Raw genomic sequence first — 23782 nt, forward strand, 5'->3', positions numbered from 1 at the left:
AGAAAGAAGAAGAAAAAGGTAAAGATAAAAATTATGAACAACAAAGTGACAATAAATACATATCTATCAACAAGTGAATCTAAAAATCAAGTCAATAAAAAAATCTGATGAACAGAATAAACTGGTGAATATAATAGAATCAGGGGCATAGAAAGGGAGTGGACTGACAATTCTCGGGGGGAAGGGGGTGTAAGGGGTGTGGGAAGAGATTGGACAAAAATCTTACACCTATGGATGAGGACAGTGGCGGTGGGTAAGGGTATGGGGTGGGGTGGGAACCGGGTGGAGGGGAGGTATGGGGGGAAAAAAGAGGAACATCTGTAATAATCTCAACAATAAAGATTTATTTAAAAAAAAAAAGACAAGCTGTGCATCAGATTCATGATAGGAGACCAAGGGAGAACAATGAGGCTGGGAAAATAAGGCATTTCAAGTTGATCTCTCATATATCTTTAAAAATAAGGATGATCTGAGGCAAATATGACAATACAAATGACTGTGAGATTTAGGATGATAACTGTTTGAGTGTGTATTATTCTTTGTACTGTTCTGCTTTATTTTTTTAATATATTGTATTAATTGTAGGAATAAAGTAAGGATGTGTTCCATTATATCACACACTATCTGGTTTATAATACCCAAGAAAGAAATTTCTTTCCTGAATACTGGTTTGTTTTTAGCTATGGACAGACAATATGAATCTTATTATGTTGTCCTCTTTGCTTGGCTACTAAAAAGCCCTGAGACAAATTTGTGACCTATCTTTTGAAACTATAGGTTATTCTATATGCTATATTTTATACAGATTCAAATGCTCATTCTATAATAGCTTTATTATTTACTTAACATTGTTATTCCCTTTACTGTAATTCCTTCAACTGATTATTCTTTTCTATTAAGTGATTTTGGAAACTGCCTCAAAGCATTTGGAGAAATAGGTATAAATGAATTAAAAAAAAAAATCACTCAACTCATACACAGTCACTGACACTTATGAAATAACTAGAGGCCCGATGCACAAAAATTCATGCAAAAGTAGGCCTTCCTTCCCCCAGCTGTCGGCATCGGCTTCCCTCCAGCACCCGGGACCCGGGCTGCTTCCCTCCTCCGGCCACCTGCAGGCACCTGGGACCTGGCTGGCTTCCCTCGGGCCACCCGCTGGCTTCCCTCCAGCCCCGGCTTTGTCGGGAAGGACATCCGGAATGACGCCCGGAAGACATCTGTTCTAATTAGCATATTGCCCTTTTATTACTATAGATCATGGAGGGGGAGTTATTGCCCTCACAGAGTAATACCATTGGTCTGACCAGAGTCCCCACTGGTTTTAAACACTATTCTATAGGCATTTACAACTAAAGCATCCCATATAATCAGAGATGGAGTTAACAATCTTAAACATGATGTACTATTTCACTTAAGCTAGCAAACTAAGCATTGCATTGGCATTTGAGCCTCCTTGGTTGGTGCAATTCCTGATTCCACGAAAACATCAAGAAAAGAGACCAAATGCTACACTGGATCACCTATGATCAAAGTAAGGCTTGCACTTGAGGGAAAACACATTGTCACAGAACTGTTTGTCTAGCAACGAGTAAATCACCATAAAGCAGTTTTACAAATCCCAGTTACCATTACTGCCAGTAAGGCCAGAATGAAATTTCAAAATCTTAAAAGATGTAAAACTTAAATGTTAGTTAAGAGCATAAAATGTGGCTCTAGAGGTGTGGGGTGCAGGCTCAGCTCTATCCTGAACAATTATAACATACTAATTTGAGTTTATCTTGAAGTTTTAAAAATAGTTCCAATTTATCTAATAATTAACAACTTAAGAATTCTCTAAGTCTAAGAAAAGTACAAATTTTAAAACCTGTTTATTTTAATGGCTTAATTGTTGCTATTGAACCATGGTCCATTATTACAACCAGAAAAAAAACACTTTAGTCTTGGCCATTTTTTTTTCTTTTTTGCTTCTACCTCATTTTGTAGCCAAGTCTTTTATTGTTGTTGTGTTTTTTTAATAATATCACCTTTCTTCCAATTTTTAAAAAATGTCCAACCTGGTAGCTAGAAGGACTGCAGAATCAGCCTTAGACTCTGAGGAGCTCTAACCACACAACCTGCTGAGAGGGAAATTGACTAGGATAGCACAAGTCTAATTAATTTCACTCATAGCAGGCACCATGGGCGAAGTGTTGATCAGCAAAGCAGCCTGGTGTTACATGAACTCTCTAGCACTTTACGCCAACTACTGCAGATACCCAGCAGAAAAACAATTTTAGAAAAGAGGAGGTCTATTTGAGGGTCATGGTTTGAGAACCTTTGTAGGAGACAACTAGCACCAAAATATATTGTTCCCGACTTCAAACAAGTTAGGACAAACTGTCAAGTTCTCAAATGAGAAATTTATTCTCCAAAGCTTAGCAAAACTTCCCAGTATGTTGACAACTCTGAGGCTGAACATATCTGTTATATACCACCACTTATTTTTCTGTTCACTCTATTAAATCCTGACCTGTGAGGTTACACCTCTCCTGAGTAGACCAAGAAATATACTTAAAATACCTGTCAACTGTAATACTGCTCAAATTCCAATGAAGGTAATAATCAGATAGCAACTAATAACAATCTCTAACAGAATGTTTCCTAGCAAGTATTATGATGCAGATACTTTCATTGAACCTACACAGTGCACTTCTTTTCTGCCTTCTTTTACACTTATGAACACTTCTGTTGCCTCTAGTAAACTTTAAGTTCCTTAAAAGGAACTTGCAACTATTCCTTATATCCCCTTCACTACCTAGCAGCCTGCCTGGAACAAGGCATTCAGCAAAAATACTTTGATGGCTGAAACATTTATCCAATTGCATTCAAGTCCATTAACTTTTCTGTTTTTTTCTTTCACGTATCTCTAAAAGAGCGCTTTGAACAGTGCTGAGTATATTAGATTTGCAATGTAATGAAAATCATTAATTTGTTCTTTTGAATGAGTTATAAACAAAGCCAAAAACTCCTAGCCTGGCACTCTCAAGTTTCAGCCCTGGTAAAGTGAATTTTTTTTTAAATATATATTTTATTGATTTTTTACAGAGAGGAAGGGAGAGGGATAGAGAGTTAGAAACATCGATGAGAGAGAAACATCGATCAGCTGCCTCCTGCACACCCCCTTCTGGGGATGTGCCCACAACCAAGGTACATGCCCTTGACCTGAATCGAACCTGGGACCTTTCAGTCCGCAGGCTGACGCTCTATCCACTGAGCCAAACCGGTTACGGCTAAAGTGAATTTTTCATCCAGTATTAAGTATATCTTCATTCTACATGGAGAAAAGGATTGGCTATCATTTCTTTCATTCTGAAGACAAAAATCAGTAATTTGAATTAAACTCTTACATAACCAGGATTCTTTCAGGATACAACAGGGGAAAGTGTTGCAATAGTTTAACCTGCAGTATACACAGAGCTAGGCTAGCACACTCTCTGATAAGTGTTAGACAATTTATACAGTTATTTTTATCTTTCTTTTATTCTCTACAAGCATTCGTCCATCTTCAATCTAATCTAATCATTCAGAGAATTTTTTTTAACAAACAACTAAAACAGGCATAATCCACACATGATATCTATGCATTAGCCTTCTACCCATCAGCCTTTAAATTACAGAATTGATTGTGGATATATCAGATTGATCCATGTAATTGTTCAGTAGGCTGAAAATAGCCAAATATGGGCAATTTCATGTGGTTCAACATAATACACAAACATGCACAAGTTAGATGGCTGGGAACATAGCTTCTTGTCAAAGAATGGTTTGTTAGGGACTTTTTAAAACCCTGTCACTTTTTTTTTTCTTTTGGTTTAAAGACTTGTACAGTTTCCAAGTAAGGAAAAACCCCAATGTCATAACTATTTTAAACCTGAGAGACGTTTGCATTTTCAAAACAGAAGAAGCCAAAAAGATTGTTGACGATTAAGGGAAGGAGAGAGGAAGAAAGGGAGGGGGAGAGAGAGAAGAAACTAAACTATAGAAAGATTTGAGTATACTCATTTTTGCAAAACTGATGTGACTTCAAAGGAGGGTTTGTGTTTCTTCTGTTATAGTGTCTTCAATCATATACAGCCCAGGAAGTAATAACTTCTTTCTCATAACCCCAAGGACAGATTATTATAGGTCATACTGACTTTCTCTGTTGCAACAATTGAATGACTTTTGAATATTTATTATAGGTAAACTTTTTTTTAGTTCAATCTAGTATAACTAAATACTAAATGTACTTTTTTAAAATTTAGAGATACTTCTTAAAATAAAACTAAGAGTCATCAAAGAGAGACCTCAATCAGCAAAGGAAAGACTTGGTTTCTCTTATGTCCCTTATCATGTTCTTTATAAAATCTATAAGTTAGCCCTGGCTGGTGTGCTCAGTGGTTAGAACATTGGCCCGTGCATGGAAGGGTCATGGGTTCAATTCCCAGTCAAGGGCATGTACCTGGGTTGCAGGTTCAATCCCTCCTTGGTCCAGGCACATTCAGGAGGCAACCAATCAATGTGTCTCTCTCACATTGATGTTTCTTTCTCTCTCCTTCTCCCCTTCCTCCTTCCCTCTTCCACTCTATCTAAAAATCAATGGAAAAAACATCCTAAAGTGAGGATTAACAACAACACAATTTATAAGTTAAAGATAGCTGCTTTTTAAAAAAATTGAGATATAAGCTGACATATAACAGTTTGTTTTTGAAATCTTTAAGAGGTATTTAGTATTAAGTGAATCTAAAGATCAATGCGAAAAAAGTCAACAGCCTAAAAGAAAAATGGGCAAAGAACAGCCAATAGTTTACAGGAATGTTAATAACAATGGTTCTTAAATATGTGAAAATATGTTCAACTTTCACTCATAATAAGATAAATGCGAATTAAACTGCACATTGATTCACCCAGTGAGTTGGCAAAGATCAAAATGTCTGATAATACTTGTCCAGGTAAGAAGAACATTTCTGATTAGAGCATAAATTGTTACAATCTCCATCAAGAGAAATGTATATCAGAATGAATAAAAAATGCATATATTCTTTGATTCAGCAATTCCACTTCTAGAAATTTAACCTACTATATGATAAACATGATAAATATAAAATTTTTCTCACTATAACACTGTTTGTAATCACAAAATAATAGAAATAACCTAAAAATCTATGAACAGGGGATTAAATTATGATACAGACAATGTAATAAGCATCTGTTTTTAATAAAAGGGAATGAGAGCCCTAGCTGGTTTGGCTCAGTGGATAGAGCATTGGCCCTCAGACTGAAGGGTTCGGGTTTGATTCCACTCAAGAGCATGTACCTTGGTTTCAAGCTTGATCCCCGGGCCTGGTTGGGGTGTGTATAGGAGGCAACTCATTGATGTTTCTCTCTGTCTCTCCCCTTCCTTTCCACTCTCTCTAAAAATCAATGGAAAAATATCCTCAGGTAAGGATTAACAAAAAAATAAAAAAATTTTAAAAAGGAAGGAGAAAGCTCTTTCTATTTAAAGGGGCAAAGCTATTTGTTTTAACATATATTTTTAAAAGATATATATATGTAAAGCTAGAGACATTGGTTACTTTCAAGGAAAGAAACTGGGTACTTGGTTGGGAAGAATTTCCATTGTATTCCCTTTTGTACTTTCTGAATTTTTAACTATGTGACTATATTACCTTTTCAAATAAGTAAAAAATTTTAAAGGAATAAGCAGCATTTACAAATAATTTTTCTAAGTTATGAGACGGCTTCTAAATCTGACGCTTATGAGAAATAAGACAGGAATTCTTCAGTGGCTTCCCCTGCTTTCCGAATAAAATGTACCTTCTGTCATCACAGCCAAGGCCTCATTGCACCTCCCTGACCTCATCTAACACTTAGCCTTCTCAAGCATCATGCCAGCCACTCAGGCCATTAATTCTATTTGGTGAACACACCAGACTCTTTCCTCTACCTGAAAAGCTCTTTCTTCCCTCGGTTCTTTTCATAGCTGGCTCCCTCTTGTCTTTTAGATATTCTATCAAATGTAATATCCTGAGAGGTCTTCTCTGACCATCTGATCTAAAGCCCACTTCTAGTCTATCCCTTTCTTCATATTACCCTATTTTATTTTCTTCTTTATTACCCCCATCTGAAATTATTGTTTTAATTTTTTTTACTTGTCTATTGTCTTCCCCACTAGAAGTTAAGCTCAATGAGAGAAGAGCATCCCCCATGTGCCTAATGGTATAGTAGGCACTCAATAAATATTTGTTCCCGGCAAGTGTGGCTCAATGGTTGAGCATCAACCCATGCACTGAGAGGTCCCCGGTTTGATTCCCATTCAGGGCACATGCCCGGGTTGCAGGCTCTATCCCGGGTGGGGGTTATGCAGAAGGCAGCCGATCATCGCTTTCATCAATGTTTCTCTCTCTCCGTTTCCCTTCCTTTCTCTCTAAAATCAATAGAAACATATTAAAAAGTAAATAAATATTTGTTAATAAAATTGTTGCTGAATAACTAGACTCTGTCTTGAAATCCTAGCTTTTCCTTAACAAGCTCTAGTTAAAATGTTAAAGTTTGGGAGTTGCTGAATGAATAACAGCATAGGAACCCAGGCATACTTTTAAAACAACAGAACATTAAACAAAGAAAATTATCAGTTGATCTCACACCAATTTTAAAGAAGTAATACATTCCAAAAACTACACTCTTCTTTGATTAAAAAAATCTAAGATTTTTATTATGTAAATATATAAAAAAATATATGTACACACACACACACACAAATACATACCTTAAAAGATATCTAGATATGTAACTAAGTTTTTCCTATACCAGACTAAGATGTAGAACATACTTTCTGCCACCGCCAAATATTTATCTAATTAAGAGTTGAATTGCTCTTGCAACTGTTGTATATAAGAAAAACTCAGAAACAAGCATAGTATTATGTATGCATGTCAATACCTTTAAGATCTTCCCAGTTTACAGATATCTTTTAGACAAGCATAGAATCTAAAATGATTGTGAGGATTAGATATGCTTTTGTACCTGAAATGGTTATTTTTCCTTCTTCTCCTCAATCTAAGTGTTATAAGATAGAGTTTTATGGACTAGCCTGGCTAGTTAGGCTCATCCAGACAAAGTCAGAATGAACAAGAAGGTACATGAATTTCATAGAAAGTAGTGAGATAACCAACAAATGCTTCCACTGACTCCCAAGCCTCAGTGTGTGCTGGCTGTTTACAGTCATACTGCCCTTTTCTAAGGTTATAAATAACTACAAAGTGTCCCTGTCCCCAAGGAGACCTTAGCAGCCAGCTCAAAGGTTAAAATATGGAATAATTTTCACTTTGGATGCAACTTTTCCAGGTAGCAAAATAATCAAAGAGCAGAAAAATGTATTGCCAATTTAAGTTAAGGTCTGGGGGGGGGGAATCATTCCCTTCCACTGAAAACTATCCATTATGTGAGAGTTGTTGACATAGACATATTAGCCTAATTCTCTACCCCCACAATATGTCCAGGGGCAATGCAATGCATGCTCTGCTCCACATGCAGAGGCCTCTCCTGGAAAGAGACAGGCAGATGCCACTCAATAGTCTTGTAGAATTATGTCTCCTTAGACCTTAAAAAGACTTTCTGAGTTTTGTTTTTGCTTTTAATTTAAATACAAATTACTATTGAGCTAAATACATCTACAAAACAACAATGGAAGAAAAATACCCTGTCTCCACTTGGATGGAGGACACAGCAGAATAAACCATGGCTACAATAACCACAGATTTCACAAGACCTGGCTTAAAACCATCAGGTGCTGCTCTTAATTAGAACCCTGCTAGGAAAAAGAAAAACTTCTCCACCTGCTTTTTTTAAAAGGCAGATAGGGTTCATCAGATTAAGCTTCTCCACACATTACTTTCAAAATCCATCATTTGGGAGATGTCTGAAATGGAACGACATGAATCCAAATCAGCAAACAAATCTGATTATAACGGGGCTATTTCACTTCAAAGTGGATCTCAGTTCCAAAGGAAAACACCTTTAGAAATGAAGTTGGGTAGGCAAAACTAAACAATCAGCAACTCCAATCTTTTCACAAATTATAACAACATGTTAATTCAACGGAATGGCCTGGGCGAAAATCTCTAAGGCCACAAAGAGCAAAGTTAGAAAAGATGAAGATTTTAACACATCCCACATGTTATCAAAGATTTCTCCTCTAGGTTGAGAAAATTTATTCTAAAACAAGAGCTGGAACAGAATTATTAAAATTAAAGAAGCGGTGGGAAGGGGGAAGGGGGGAGAGGAGGGGGAGAAGTGAGAGGGAGAAAGAAAACCTTATGGCTAAGAAGATTCTATTTATATATAATTATATTCCCAAAGTTTGTTTTGAGATTTGAAAGGTTTTTCACTCTTTCCCTTCCACTACAACTATGAGGAACCTTATAAATCCAAATAGTAAACAGATGAAAGGCTTGGCCCTAATTCAGTTCAAGTGTGTCCAATCTACAAGGACCTCAAAAACTAGAGTCATTTTATGAAACAAATAGGGAGAGGTTGCATAACCCACAGGGTCCTCTAGCCTTTATAGAAGCCAAATTCAACATGTGGTTCTCTTTGGCCATCTATACTTTAGCCAAGCCATTTAAAAATATTTCTTGCTAACACAATTTGGCTATAGAAAGGGCCCAAAGAATGCATATTAAAGAAGAAAGGCTAAGTTAGTCTTAAGGTATACAATTTGGAATAAGTTCATTAACTTAGAAGCTGAAAAGGCTCACTATGCTCCAGAGGTTTGGTATATTTACTACATGGGCAATCAATTTCCTTCAGCATTAACTAATGTAATACTATCTAGTTTAAAAAAGACATTTTTAACAGAATTCAATATTTTCTGGAGCTACCTCTTTATGAGAGACACCTAGACCTCCCTCTAACTATAAGAGACTGAGGTATACATATGCTTTCATCTTCTCCTTTAACTATGGCCTTAACTAAAGAAATCTGATGACTGTTTACATGAACCCATGCTCCTTGCATAGCAAATATTGGCAGAACATAAATTCTCTCTTATTCTAAAGTTATGAAAATAAATCCATTTCTATGTAAATGGTAAGGTTCTAACTAAACTAAATGGAACAAAGGATGGGCAGGAAGTTCTCAGCTTTAAAAGTTCATTCCAAAATTCATGACACAAGGAAAAAGTGAAACCACACAGGCAGACAAAACAAGGGAAAGTTAGACAGAATGTCTGCTTTAACAGAATTTCCTGCCTCCCAATGATTTGTGTCAGAATTTAGATTAACAAGCAATAACACCTGTTTTACCCACTAAAACACTGTAAAAACATACTTAAGCATTTGAGGCAAGAATCTCATACCACAAAGTAAAAGTTTTAAGATGCTAGCCAGAATGATAGAAAGATTTTTTTAAAGTTACCCACAAAGAGATGGGTTCTAAGGGTACATACAACAAAGGCAATCTGCTCAACATCAAACTGCTTTTATAGAGTAAAATGAAACCCATGAATTGCTTTAAGGTACCTCCTTTTCTAAACTGCAATTCTAATTTCCCTGAAGATCTTTTCTAGGGAGAAACAATCTTACTCTAAGGTTTCAAAATCATGCATTATCAACTGTTGATTAAAATTTTAAATCCAAACATCTTTTCTCTTCTCCACCATCATTATATAGCCTAATCCTATCTGTATAAAATAGTCACCAGAAGAATAACTCTAGTCTACTCCAGGAATGAATATTTAGAATAAAACTTATTTTGAGGGCACTTATAAAAGGGTTTCTTTCACAGTTTGTTATGCTCGTGCGTGTTTTTTAAATATCACCCTACCTGCTTACTTTCTATGACTTCCAACTTTACATACCATTTGCACTGAAATGAAACAGTAGATTGATTGCACTCAAGATGTGCATTTTTTAAAGTCATGGTAAATATTTCTATGCATTTCATTCCACTTTTTTCTTCATCTTAAACTATATTTAAAATAAAACTATATAAAAACTCACCAAGTTAAGTCAGTAGTAGGAAGACCAATTTGTCTTGTCTAACAGGAAATCTCTGTTGGAAATAGAGATGATGAATCAGACTTAACTAGATTCTGAATCTCAGACAAGTGCTTACTTTGGCTATTTTGCAATGGGGAAATATTACAAAAGGAGGTGTACAGTTGCTAGGATTTACAAGTCAAATTAACATTCTTATATCTGTAGTCCTGAGTGCTCTATTTTTTTTTTAGTGATCTTTCAAAAAGATAATACTTAGAAATTAAAGTCAGGAAAATCCAAAGCTAATTATTCTAATGAACTGGCCTATGAATGTAGCAAAATGAAATAAGTGGCTTGCCCCACAGTAACCTGAGAGGAGTGATCACTTTTGCCAGCTCCCTCACAAAATATTGAAAGAATTACTATGAAGTTTTTATGTAAAATACCCCTTAAAAAAGTGTTCTGTGGGTCAATTACACCAAAACAAGATGCATTTAAACAAAGCCGTGTTTCCTATGGTTTTGATAAACAGTTGTAACATTAGGTTCCTGTTGAAGACTGGTGAGATAACTTGGCTAAACACCATCATTGCACTACCTAATAATCTATCATATCCTACAAAGTGACTCAAAATAGAAACAGGAATAAGAGTGGGTGCAAAGCTTCAGGAGCCTCATGCGGTCATAAAATTCTGGTGCTATCTTCCCTTTTGCAGGAAAAGAAGTACTGCATATATAGGGGATAATTCCTTAAAAAATGGCATCTTTTCCTGAAAATGTAAACATTATCTTTAACTGTTACACTGGTACAAATGAATTTCTCTTATTTTGGTTACTATCAGTAATGGAATGAGCCCTCACCAAAAATTGTCTTAAACTACTGATGTTAAAATAGGACAATCATGACGAAAAGATTTAAGAGTAGCAAGAGTCAGGCTGAATTCATTTATTTAATATTTACTGAACACCAACTGTGCAAGTCATTATTTGAGATGTAGTGGTTTCAAAACACACACACATCCCCCAAAAAACACAGACAAGGTTCCTGATCTTCTGAGGGTATAGACAGATAACATGCCTTTACGACTTTCTAAGTAACTACTCCTTAGGCAGAAGTTATCATCGAACTTAAATAAAAATGTTCTGAATATCTATGTTTCTTAAAGTCAAAACCTTTAGTCCTTGGCATGCGCGTTCTCTCTCTCTCTCTCTCTCTCTCTTTCTCTCTCTCTCTGTTTTTTAAGTTTAAGGTTTTGGTTTCTCAGTTAATTTGCTAGAATGAACAGTTTTAGGCCCAAAGGATTAGCAAAATTTAAAGAGTCTGACAATACTGGTAAGGATTAGGAGGAATAGGGACACTCTCATACTCCTGGTAGGACAAATTAGTACAACCACTTTGGAAAAACAGTTTGTTATCTAATAAAACTAAAGATCCAGCAATTTCACTCTCAAATATGGCCCAGAGAAACTCCTCTTGCATATTTCCATCAGCACACATAAAAAAAAAAGTTCATAGTAGTAGTATTCATAACGGCCAAAAACATCATCAACCCTAGAATGGCTACATAAGTTGGGGTATGTTCAAATAATATGATGCTATATGGCAATGAAATTAAACTACAGTTCTACATAATGACATGGATGAAAGTTACAAACATACTATTTGGTCTGAAAGAAGGCACAAAAGAACACTTACAGTATTATTCCATGTATATAAAGTTCAAAAGCAGACAAAATTAAGCTATATGGTTTGTAATGAAACCTAGATAGTAACATCACAAAGTAAGGATATCCTATATTATAAAGAGGTGACATGCAAATTGACTCTCATGCTGTAACACTGTCACAAGATGGCAGCACACACAGCGGTGGCGGGGCAGCGGCAGCGGGGCTGGCAGGTCCCAGCGGCCACTTTTCACTGCTTCTGCCGGGGTTTCCACAGCCCCTCGGCCGCTGCATGCAGCCCGGAGGCAGGGCACCAGGGCAGCACTCCAGGACTCAGGGCTGTCCCATGGCATGGGGGCGGGGGGGGGGGGTGGATATCCCGGGTCTCGCGCGATTTTGCCTATCAGGTCACTAGTAATTATCATAAATGTCAGACTAGTCATACCTCTGAGCAAATATATGGTTTATAAGCTAGGAGAGGCACACAGCAAGCTTCTTCAGGGTGTAGCAATGATATATTTCTAGGTCCTATTGGTGCTTATATAGGTACTTTTTTTATAATTAATCTTTATACAGTTATGTTTTGTTATTTCTCTATTATGTTTCATAATTAAAATGTTCAAAACATATGTTAAAACAATCCAAGAGTGTACATACAGTTGACCCTTGAACAACATGGTTTTGAATTGCATGGGTCCACTTATGAACAGAGTTTTTTCAAAAATACTACAGTATTTTTCCCCTCTGTGATTTTCTTAACATTTTTTCTCTTGCTTACTATAGTGTAATACAGTATATACACACATAACATGCAACATATGTATCCACTGACTATTATCGGTTAGGCCTCCAGTCAACAGTAGCCTATTAGTTTAATTTGGGGGAGTCAAAGTTATACATGGATTTTCAACTGCATGGGGGAATTGGTGCCCCTAAACCCTGCATTGTTTAAGGGTCAACTATGTGTGTGTTTAAATTTTATTTACATATTTACTTACTAAATATATTTATTTAATACTTATTATAAATAATATCTATTTATTTCTTCCAATGTCTAAGAGTAAATAAATGTCTTGCACAATACACCCTTGATTCCGCCCCCCCACCCCCACCCCAAGACAATTTAGGATGAGAACTGGGTAACAGAGCAGGGCCACCCAGAAATGAATACCTACAAACAGGCTTTCTTACTATACTTGCTTTCTTTGAATTTATATGTAATAACACCTAAGATCTGTATTTCAAGAAAATTTTCAATACAGACAAAAACATTTAAATCTATATATGTGTGGCTACCCACTTGGAGCCATTACTGAATACCCAAAGTATTATAAGAAATAAACAAAAGCCTCTGAAAAAGCAAAGCCAGGATACAAGTATATTTTGGTTTTACCGTTTTAGTTTAATTGTGGCCTGAAACCTCCAATGACTTCCCATCTCACTCCGAGTAAAAGCCAAAATACTGACAATGGCTTAAAGCCCCAGCACAATCTGGACATCATTTCCTCTCCTGCCTCATCTCCAATTACATTCTCCTGAGCTCACTATGTTTCAGTCACACTGCCCTTCTTCACTCTTGTTCCTCAAACAGAATAGGCTCGTTCCTGTCTCAGGGCTTTGTACTTGGCCTTTCTCTACGACTCTTCCCTGAGATATTCTCTTGGCACACACCCTCACCATTGTTGGGTCTTTCTGTAATTGTCACCACCTCTGTGAGGCCTACCCTGACACACTTAAAAATGTAATCCCTACCCCTATTGCCCCAATAGTACTCCTCCATTATTTTTTTCTATAGCACTTGAAGTCATCTACCTTATTGTAGTTGGAATGTAAGAAGGTAGACTCTTGTCTATTTTGCTTCTGCACCCGTCAGTGTCTGGCACATGGAAGACCAGAAATAAATACTTACTTAATAAATGATTGAATTAATTTCCTTTTCTTTTTGGATTTCTATCCTTGAAAGATTAAACAATAATTCCATACACTCCAAAAATCAAAGTTTCCTCTTTCTATATGTCAAAATTAGTAATAGCCCTAGCCGGTCTGGCTCAGTGGATGTAGCATCGGCCTGTGAACTGAAAAGTCCCGGGTTCGCTTCTGGTCAAGGGCACATGTTCGGTTGTGGGCTCGATCCCCAGTGGGGGACTTGCAGGAGGCAGCCGATCCATGATTCTCTCTCATCATGGATTTTTCTATCTCTCTCCCTCTTCCTTCCTTTCTGAAATCAATAAAAATATATTTTTTAAAGTAAAGAATAAAGTTTGTTTTACTAACAAGTTTCAGATTTGTGTTCTTATTAATATTAATGAGTCACAGGTAAGATTTATATAAAGTTGATATAAATGAAATTATATTTCCCCTAACAAATGTGCAGTGCCTGTTTTAATAGCAATGCTGGGAGAGCCCAAAGACACAAGGACTCCCCTGAATTGCTGGTGCAGGTACACAATGGCATAATCACTGTGGGAACTGCCTAACAAGATACAGCATGAAGACTGAGTGATTGCTTCTTTTACCTATACTTTTTGTTGTTTTTCTGTTCTTTTTTTTTTATCTTTAAATTCTTTATTAGTTAAGGAATTACAAATGTTTCCTCATTCCCGCGATTCTTGATGACTCCAAGGTCTCCTCACAATATCCTCTTTGATAACATGTGAGAATAGCCCAGAACTAGGGAAAGTGCACTTTGAATGGTTCAAATAGTTATTTATATCAGTCTATGTTTTTCTCTATATTCCACAAATGGAAAAAAAAAGCATATTTTACTTTTATAGTCAGAAAAAAAAGGTTTTTAAAAATTTTGCAAATAAAATATAATTTCAAGAAATTCTTTACATTATATTTTTACTAACACAGAAACAATAAAGGCTCTTGTATATCTAGATGAAACAGCCCAAGAAGGAAACTGTAGTTAGAAAAAAAATTATTTTTGACTTAGGAACTAAATTTTTATGAGTTTCCAGAGTAGAAGGGAAAACAAAACTCCATGTTGTTAGTATTCCATACAAGAATATAATTTTTTTCTACAGAAATATTTAAAATAGGAACATTTCTGCACAGCATAAAATGTGGGACTGATGTGATAAAGTGCAGGTAAGGAACTCCATTCAAACAGTGATTACAATGGCATAAGGAGGACAATTCACTAAAGAAAGTCTACAGGGTGACAAGTTAAATTCGGAGTAAGCCTAGATCCAAAGGTTACTTTCCAACCAGAATAACCTATGACCTGAACCATCTCCTAAGATAACAAATCTTAGAAAAAATACACAGCCATCTCATGTTGTACAATTATATTTATTACTAAGATTTCCATTTTAAGTTTTATCAATTGTTTTTAAAAATATGTAGCACATAAATTCTTCTCAAATTCTTAAGATTGTTGATATATTCATGAGGTGAATCTACCATTAATATATATTCATATATGAGGTGGCTCCCCAAACTAGTTAAGGAATTCCTACTCAAATACTTGCAGCTGGCAGGGTGTATTATTAGAGAAGAGTAACAGTTTTCATTTGTAACACTTCAGCATTCCAACTGCTCAAAGCTCTGAATAGAATCCACCTTTAAGTGGGAGGGGAAATATAGAATATAAAAATTAAAAATATACTCAGCCTCACAATAATGAATAAAAGTATAGTGGATTAAAGACTCCAGAAAAAAATTATAAATGAAAAACACTGGTCATTGAAACATGGTCCCAGATTAAAATTTACCTGTAATAATTCTAATCTAAGGTGAAGGTTTATATTTTTAAAATGCTTAATTTGGCTAAGAACACTCCAAGAACTCTTCATAAATATCGACTATGTTTGGATCATGCTGAACTTATAAGGTGACAAAAGAATTGCATGAACTTGCCCTAGCTGGTTTGGCTCAGTGGATAGAGTGTCAGCCTGCAGACTGAAGGGTCCCAGGATTGATTCCAGTCAAGGGCACATACCAGGGTTGCGGGCTCGATCTCCAGTAAGGGGGCATGCAGGAGGCAGCCAATCAATGATTCTCTCTCATCACTGATGTTTCTATCTCTCTCCCTCTCCCTTCCTCTCTGAAATCAATAAAAATATATATATTTTTTAAAAGAATTGCATGAACTGGATTGGAGCTAGGCCTACATTTAGTGGGCAGAGAATATCCTAGGAGTTAAAAAAAAGTAGTAAAAGAAAACATAGGGGGAGACGGGGAAGCAGTAATTATAGACATCTATGAAAAACAGCTACTGGATATGAGACAATAAAATCACAAAATATTAATATGCAAGGGTTGCCAAATTTATCATATTCCAAAATGAATCCATAGGAAAAGAAATTTTCAGAGCCTCTGGCCCTAGTAAAAGAAGACTGTTGGGTGGTGGGCACACAGTGCAATATGCAGATCTTGTAACATAGAAATCCACACCTGAAACCTATATGATCCTATTAACCAATGTCACCCCAATAAATTTAATTTTTTAAAAAAAGATTTGCATTCCAAGTTGTGGAAGATTCTCCTCATTACTCCCTCTCCTCAAATGATCCCTCCTTCTCTTCAAAGTGCTAGACCAAGTGGAAGAATTCACATAAAAAGATACTTAGAACAGAATCAAAACACCAAAGCAACAACAACCAAAAGAAGGAGAAAAAGGAGGAGTGAGAGGAGGAGAAAACCATAAGGGATATGTATGAGGTTTTTGTTCACTGGAGCTTTGTTTTTAATGGCAAAAAAATGAAAACAATTTATATATCTATCAAAGGGATTTGGGGAAACTGTGAAACAGTCTTATAGTGAAATAAAAATAAAACAGCTAAAATGAGGGACCTAGATCTGTATGTATTCAGATGAACAGATGTTGAAAAACAAGAATAAATGAAAAAAATGACTTCCATAGAATTTATTTATATATTTATACATACATTTATATATTTCACACACACTGCGCTGGAGGAATGCACACTGAATTTATGGTAACAGCTTGTCTCTGGGGAGCAAGGGTGGGAAAAAGAACTTGAGCAAGTGAAAAAAAAAGGGGGGCTTCAGCTGAAGGTGTTTGTCACAATCTCTCTACTTGTTTGGTTTTTTGAAAAAACTTCAAAACCAATGAATTCAGAGGAAAAAGTAAATTAGAAAAGTTTTGAAAAATCGACATCAGAGCAATATTTCAAACAGACAATACTGCAATTGGAATCAAACAAACAAAATAAGCCAATGAATTCAGTTCCTATCTTCTCAATAATGAAAAGTCCAGCTTTTGTTGGTAAAATATTTTCCCTGGTTGGGAATTACATAGCACTAGGGTTACTTGAAAAGGGAGAGAGTAAACAGACTGACTTCATATACTTCAGTAAAAAATTACATTTTAAATAAAAATAATACTACCATAGTAATCCAGCATATCTTCAGAGAGGCTGTAAATCCTCATAAGGAACCATGTTTCCACAGAGTACCTTCTCTTTCCTTTCTAATCTTCTAACTGCTATAGAACCTCTGTTCTATTCTACCTTCTAAACCTTCTGTAGACTTGTCCTCCATCTTTCCCTAATTTTACTTATGCCCCTCTCTAAGGACCAATCCCTACTTCTTTAATCACTTCAAATTTTAATACCTATTTAAAAAAAACTTGAGACTTTCTGAAATGATTTAAGCTTTTTCTCTTCTTTCAAATATGTTTTTCCTCCCTATTTCTTTACTTTTTCCACCCCAACCTGTTTTTCCCCTTCCCATTCTCTTGCTGACCAACAGTTGCCTTCAACTGCTAGCAAGCCTCTGGCATGTTTATAAATTTCACTTCTTAAGGAAAAGATATTTCCAAGTAAACCAAACAAAATCGTACTCCACAGCCAAAGGTCAAGTAAAGGGGGAAAAAAATTAAAGTAAAAAATACTAACCATATTTTCCTGCCTTTCATGTTGACATTATGGCTAGGGATAAAGTTCTAACTACCTAATGGAAGAGCAAAACCAAACTTGCTTGTACATTTTATCATTTTTATAGCATTAAAAGTATCTGGAATCCTCTGTTTCACAAGGCACCTGGGTTAATAATAATAAAGCCACTTAGAATAGGTATGTACAGTTGAGTACTATAGACTAGTAGAAAGATAACCTCAAGATTCACAGTAGAGGTACAACCCATACACTCCCATCACATCCTCCTGGTCCTCTTAAAAAAAAAAAAAAGTCCAAGGTCCTTTTTGTTAAAAGCTTTAGGCTATATAAGCAGTCTCTCACAAGCAAGCAGTGCTTCACAGTCTTCACAGTACTTTGACATTCATGATCTTATTTGGGATTTTAAACAGCTCTGTGAGGCATGCAGGGCAAGTATTTTACAAATAAGGAAACAGAAGCTCAGAGGTTACAATCTGTCACCGTCACACAGCTATTAAGGGGTTTGAGTTCAGAACTTAAGTCTTTCAACTCCTAATCCAATACTTTGTAATTCATGTGACTAGGTGATTCTTAGATCAGATAGTCTTTTACTCAACATACAGAATTTGAAAAATATCTGATACGAAGACATTCATATACCCCAGCTTCCAATTCCAATTTCATTTTCAAGTGGCAACTCTGTCGAAAAGTATGCTCTTTGTCCTAATGAATTCTAAGCACCGTTACTAATGGGAGACCTGGGCAAATTGTTGATAGGCTCATGCCTATCTGCTTTCAAGACTGGGCCCCGGGCACAAATCATATGTCCTAATACTTTTAGAATGCCTTTCCATGCTTTCATCCCCAATCATTAATTTAAAAAAATAAAATGTCTACTGTTCTTACATGCCAGAGTAATTTTCTAGTCTGAGTTTCTGAGAATCCAGTGTCTTTTTCTTCTCTAGAGATCTCTCTTACCATAAGATTACAAAATTTAAAAATACAATTTCTATCATACTTAACTATACTCATTTCAGATATCTAACATGACTAAAATACTGAGTGACACCATCTTCTATCCATTTGCTCAACCCAAAATCTTTTTTATTTAAAATCCTCATCCGAGGATATGGTTTTTTATTGTTGTTGTTTTTTAGAGAGAAAGGAAGCAGGGATGTGTATGGGACAAAGCTCCAACTAACTGAGCCCCCAGCCAGGGCCCAAAACCTATCTTTTCATATCCGATCTATTAGCAAGTCCTGTCAGCTGTCCTGCTCCCTAATATATTCCACACATCTACCCATTTTAATTTTATCCATTTCTGTCCATTTTCTCTTACCTGAACCAGTGTTAACTGGTTTCTTATTGGGGTGCAACCCCAGCAAGTCCAGGGGTCCCCAAAGGTGTGGACAGAGTCGGCGAAGAAGGAATGACACAGAGACAGCGTTCAGTTGATCAGCAGCCTAGCCAGGATCTCTAGCCAGGATCTCCAGCCAAGTTCTGTCTTTTATTGTCTTGTTACATCTGTGTTTATACCAGTTGATTTTAATCCTGTCAATTTCTATTCCAAAGGTTAGGGCGTTTCTTATCTCCATTCCAGGGAGTAAAGATTATGTAGCTTAAGGGTGATTGTTCGTAGTTAAAGTGATTAACTACCCGCCTGGCATTTAGTTAAGGGGTTTTATTCCCTCCCTAACTTCAGGGGACAAGCCCTACCTGGGGAAACAACCTTTCTCGGAGAGGTGACCTTGGTTAAAACACATAGCGCCAAGAAGGTGAGCAAACATATTAAGAACAATATGCCATATACGCCAGGTCCCTTGAAACATATGCTGTGCAGATGTTTCTTCCCTGCAGCGACTGTGTCAAGCAGCAAGGATGGACCGGCTTCCAGCAGTTTCTAATTGATCTCCCAGCTTCCTCTATAGCACAGTCTATTCTCCACATAGCAGCCACAATGAACTTTTACAAAGTAAATCAGATCATGTCTCTCTTCCATTTAACCACACTTAGAATAAAATTCAATATCTTTACCTGACCCTATAAGTCAGCGGTTCTCAACCTGTGGGTCGCGACCCCTTTGGGGGTCGAACGACCCTTTCACAGGGGTTGCCTAAGACCATCAGAAAACATATATATAATTACATATTGTTTTTGTGATTAATCACTATGCTTTAATTATGTTCAATTTGTAACAATGAAAATACATCCTGCATATCAGATATTTACATTACGATTCATAACAGTAGCAAAATTACAGTTATGAAGTAGCAACGAAAGTAATTTTATGGTTGGGGGTCACCACAACATGAGGAACTGTATTAAAGGGTTGCGGCATTAGGAAGGTTGAGAACCACTGCTGTAAGTGCTGGCCCACTATACCAAATTCATCACCTACCCTTCTACATCACTATCTTCACTCCAAACACACTGGCCTTCTTTCTATAAATAAGCCACACCTGTTTCCACACCAGGGTCTTCGTATTGTTTTCCCTCCGCCTAGAAAACCCTTCTAGATATTCACTTTTCTTGCTTCTTGTTATTTTGGTCTTAGCTCAAAAGTCACCTAGCTTACTCTGACTACAGTCAAAAATAGCAGTCCTACTCACACCTTCTATGAATTTGTTTTATGTGAATTTTTATGCAAATTAATCCACTACACTGTTTACAGTCCAGAGCCTGATCATCTCTTCTGAGAGCACTTATAATACTGACATTCTGGTCCTGGAAAGCTGAAAACCAGGACCTAGAGTCGGGGCTCTGAGTAAATATAATACTCAGTTCAAAGTCAGAAGCTGCACACTCATCTTTTTCTTTTTAGCATCCAACAGAAATTTTCTTTTCTCTTTTAGGTATAAAAATTTTTAAACAAAGCCATCGTTAATCTTTTTGAAATTTTTTCGAATATATCCATTTATGCTTCTATTTTAAAAACAATATCAAGCCTCTAGACCAGTGATGGCGAACCTATGACACACGTGTCAGAGGTGACACGCGAACTCATTTTTTTGGTTGATTTTTCTTTGTTAAATGGCATTTAAAATATATAAAATAAATATCAAAAATATAAATCTTTGTTTTACTATGGTTGCAAATATCAAAAAATTTCTATATGTGACACGGCACCAGAGTTAAGTTAGGGTTTTCCAAAATGCTGACACGCCAAGCTCAAAAGGTTCGCCATCACTGGTCTAGACTCTGTCATTACTTTTTATCTGCCTTAAAGAAATCACCAGTTTTTCTGACCACCAAGCCTTACTCTATAATACATGACTTACTGTCTATCAAGTAAAGAAAACATCTAATCATAATGGGACTAGGGATCCAAGATCTGTTTTCCAAGATGAGAAACTGGCTTACAAATAGAAAAATAAAGGTAGCTATAAGGGCATTTTTGGAGATGGAGATGTAAATAATACCAACAATTTTAACAAATACCTTATTGAATAATAATAAAAAATCAAGAAAACTTGCTAATACTACTTAATTCTTCAAAAGTAAAAGACTGAAGTAATAAGAATGAAGTGAAGGGAGTTCTTTGTTATTAGTCTGAATACTCTTTGAGGGCAAGGGACTTGCACCCAGAGCATCTTGTGTTGTGCCTGGCACATAGAAAGTGTTCATAAATATCTGGCGAATAAAGAAATTAGTAAAATAATTCTAGAGATATTAAAGGACTTAATGAACATCCAAATGATTTTGTTTTACAGATTAGGAAAACGAACCCCAAAGCAGCTTAGTGGCTTGCACAATGTAACATAGTATACACAGGAGGTCAGGAGCAGAGCTTAGACCAAAACCCAAGCTATTCTACTATCTCCCTATAGTTACATTGAAAAATGCAGGTGCTGGGCTCAAGAATTTCAATGTGGGTAAATGAAAGATAATGCATTAGTGAAAAACAGTCAAACTATAATTAAGGACATTTGAGTTCAATAATGATTTGAAATGTAAAAAGAAAAGAACTTGATGAGGCACAATAGTTACCCAATTTGAAGAGTCCAAATGGACCAACCAAATTCTTCTCTCCATTATCAGAAAGGATACTGAAAACAAACCAGAAAACACATGTAACACTGACATCCTCCAACCTAGCTTTAACCAAATAAAGTCAACTGTCAAACTACCTAATTCCAACAGAAGTAAAGTAGTTATACAAACTGGATTCACCCCTAAGTACACAGGGTTACAAAGACAAATTTGCAACTCTATTTGTTCTTGGCCCTCTATAACCTTTACTTCCTTTCAATCCAATCAAAACTTTACTGATTAAAACTGTACAGACATGATTTACTCTGATCCTTAAGATGGGAAAAGGTTTCTTTATTTCCTAAAAACCCTTTCCTTCAAAAAACAAAGATTCATCTTATCAGCCTAATCAAATTATTATCAAACTAGAGGCCCAATGCACAAAATTCGTGCAAGGGGCTCGGCCCTCGCAGCTGCGGTGGGCTTGCCTCGGTCCTCACAGCCCTGGCTTCATCCAGAAGGTCGTCTGAAGGTCATCCAGAAGGACGTCCAGAAGGGCATTCAGCTATCCAATCTAATTAGCATATTACGCTTTTATTATTATAGAAGATAAAGTATCCATTTTGAGAGAGACCTATAGATTATTTCAATTTTATTCCCCACCTATAAAGTAGTAGACTCACAAGCAAAGATAATTTTTTAAACTTTTTAAAAAATTGATTTGAGAGAGAGGGAGAAAAAATCAATCAACCATAAAAAATATTCTTTGAATGCAATTTGGATGTCCAATCCCATGTTGAACTACCAGCCTCATTACTACAGATTTCTTTTGAATGACTTTCCAATCATTTGATTTGAATAGAGAGAAAATGTTTCTGGCCTTAAAGAGCCAGGAAAAGACTCGACTTATAATTTAAAAAAAAAACTGTTCCTATTTTCAAGAACTGAGAAATTCTCTATAAATTTTCCTCCTTTAAAAAATGTACTACCATCTTTTACAGAAGATATTGATAGAAAATAAATTTTGCCTTTCAATAGCAAGTCACTTTGAAGTCACAAAAATTAGATGAGTATTAGATGAACAAAAACTCAGTAAAGTCAATTTTACAAATCTAGAATAGTCAGGTATTCAAACAAAAAAGGGAAGCTTTGGACTGGAAACACAAATTCACTTCAAATACTAAATACTTACAGAACTCATAAATAAATTCACTGTTAGGGGATTGAGTCTTCAAAGTTCCAAAATGTGGGTAAGAGTTACCACTACCACTTTATCTTTATTGCCAGAGATAGTGACTTGAAGAAATGTTAAAAAAAAAAAAAAAGAAAGAACTTAGAAAGGTCAACATTTTATTGGGTCTTCCAAAATCAATTCTTTGCAACAAGAAGAGGATATCATTTAAATAAACTGTTAGACTAAGAATAGAACAAATCAATATATTCTTAAGCTTTTGTAGTCCTCAGGACCTGAACTCTAGCGCAAGCTTTGTAGATACTTTCCGAAATCTGAGCTTGCCTTATTTCTTCCTTTCATCCCTACCTTCCTTTCTTTCCTCACCTGAGGATATATGTTTATTGATCTTTAGAGAGAGAGGAAGGGAGAGAGAGACAAACATTGATGTGAGAGAGAAATATCAATCCCTTGCCTCCTGTACATGCCCCAACTGTACAGGATCGAACTTTCAACCTAGGTATGTGCCCCAACAGGGAATCAAACCCTCAACATTTTGGTGCACAGGATGACGCTCCAACCAACTGAGCAACCTGGCCAGGGCTGAGTTTTCTCATCTTTAAATTGAGGGAAACTGTCCAAGAATCTCTAAGGTCCCTTCCAGAGCTACAGTTTTATGCCCCTTTGGAAATACTGTTAAAATTATACCTGCCTCTCTTCATGTATGCTTTTTAAAAACTAAAAACAATACTATAGCATACATAATTCAAAATTATAGACACCCAAATCCAGACACCAAATCCTAAAGATAACCATTATTTTCTTTTCTAGTCTCAGAAACATACAAAAACCACAGAAAACCAAAAAGGGGGCACATACCAGCAAACTATCTCTTATATTCCCTTGTAGGCACACATACACCTTATTTTTTCTAAAGTTTGCAAAGAATTCTAGTGTACACTAATGTGTGGTTTTCAGGATTTTCCTACTGCAAGCAATGTAGCAAACAGGTATATCTATACTAATAAAAGAGTAATATGCTAATTAGACCGGAGACCTTCTGGACAAAGCCGGGGGCGTGGCCAGCCTGCAAATGGCCCTCAGCCCCTCACCCAGGCTGGCCACGCCCCC

General features: G+C 36.2%; 1 protein-coding gene across 3 annotated transcripts in view; it reads right to left on the bottom strand.

Annotated features, from left to right (window-relative positions):
• SPOP (speckle-type POZ protein) overlaps positions 1-23782 on the bottom strand; it is a 75455-nt gene that overhangs the window by 25945 nt on the left and 25728 nt on the right. Inside the window, exons 2-3 of one of the 3 annotated variants that reach the window (XM_005868155.2) lie at positions 21499-21557; positions 10023-10074 (exon numbers count right to left, since the gene is read on the bottom strand). The exons of 1 other annotated variant lie outside the window; for it this stretch is intronic. The gene's annotated coding sequence lies outside the window, so the exon portion shown is untranslated. The remainder of the gene's footprint in view (positions 1-10022; positions 10075-21498; positions 21558-23782) is intronic. One more of the 3 variants, XM_005868154.2, reaches the window with a different exon arrangement.

The sequence above is a fragment of the Myotis brandtii genome, unplaced genomic scaffold (genome assembly GCF_000412655.1).
Source record: "Myotis brandtii unplaced genomic scaffold, ASM41265v1 scaffold265, whole genome shotgun sequence".
In the NCBI taxonomy this organism is placed as follows: domain Eukaryota; kingdom Metazoa; phylum Chordata; class Mammalia; order Chiroptera; family Vespertilionidae; genus Myotis; species Myotis brandtii.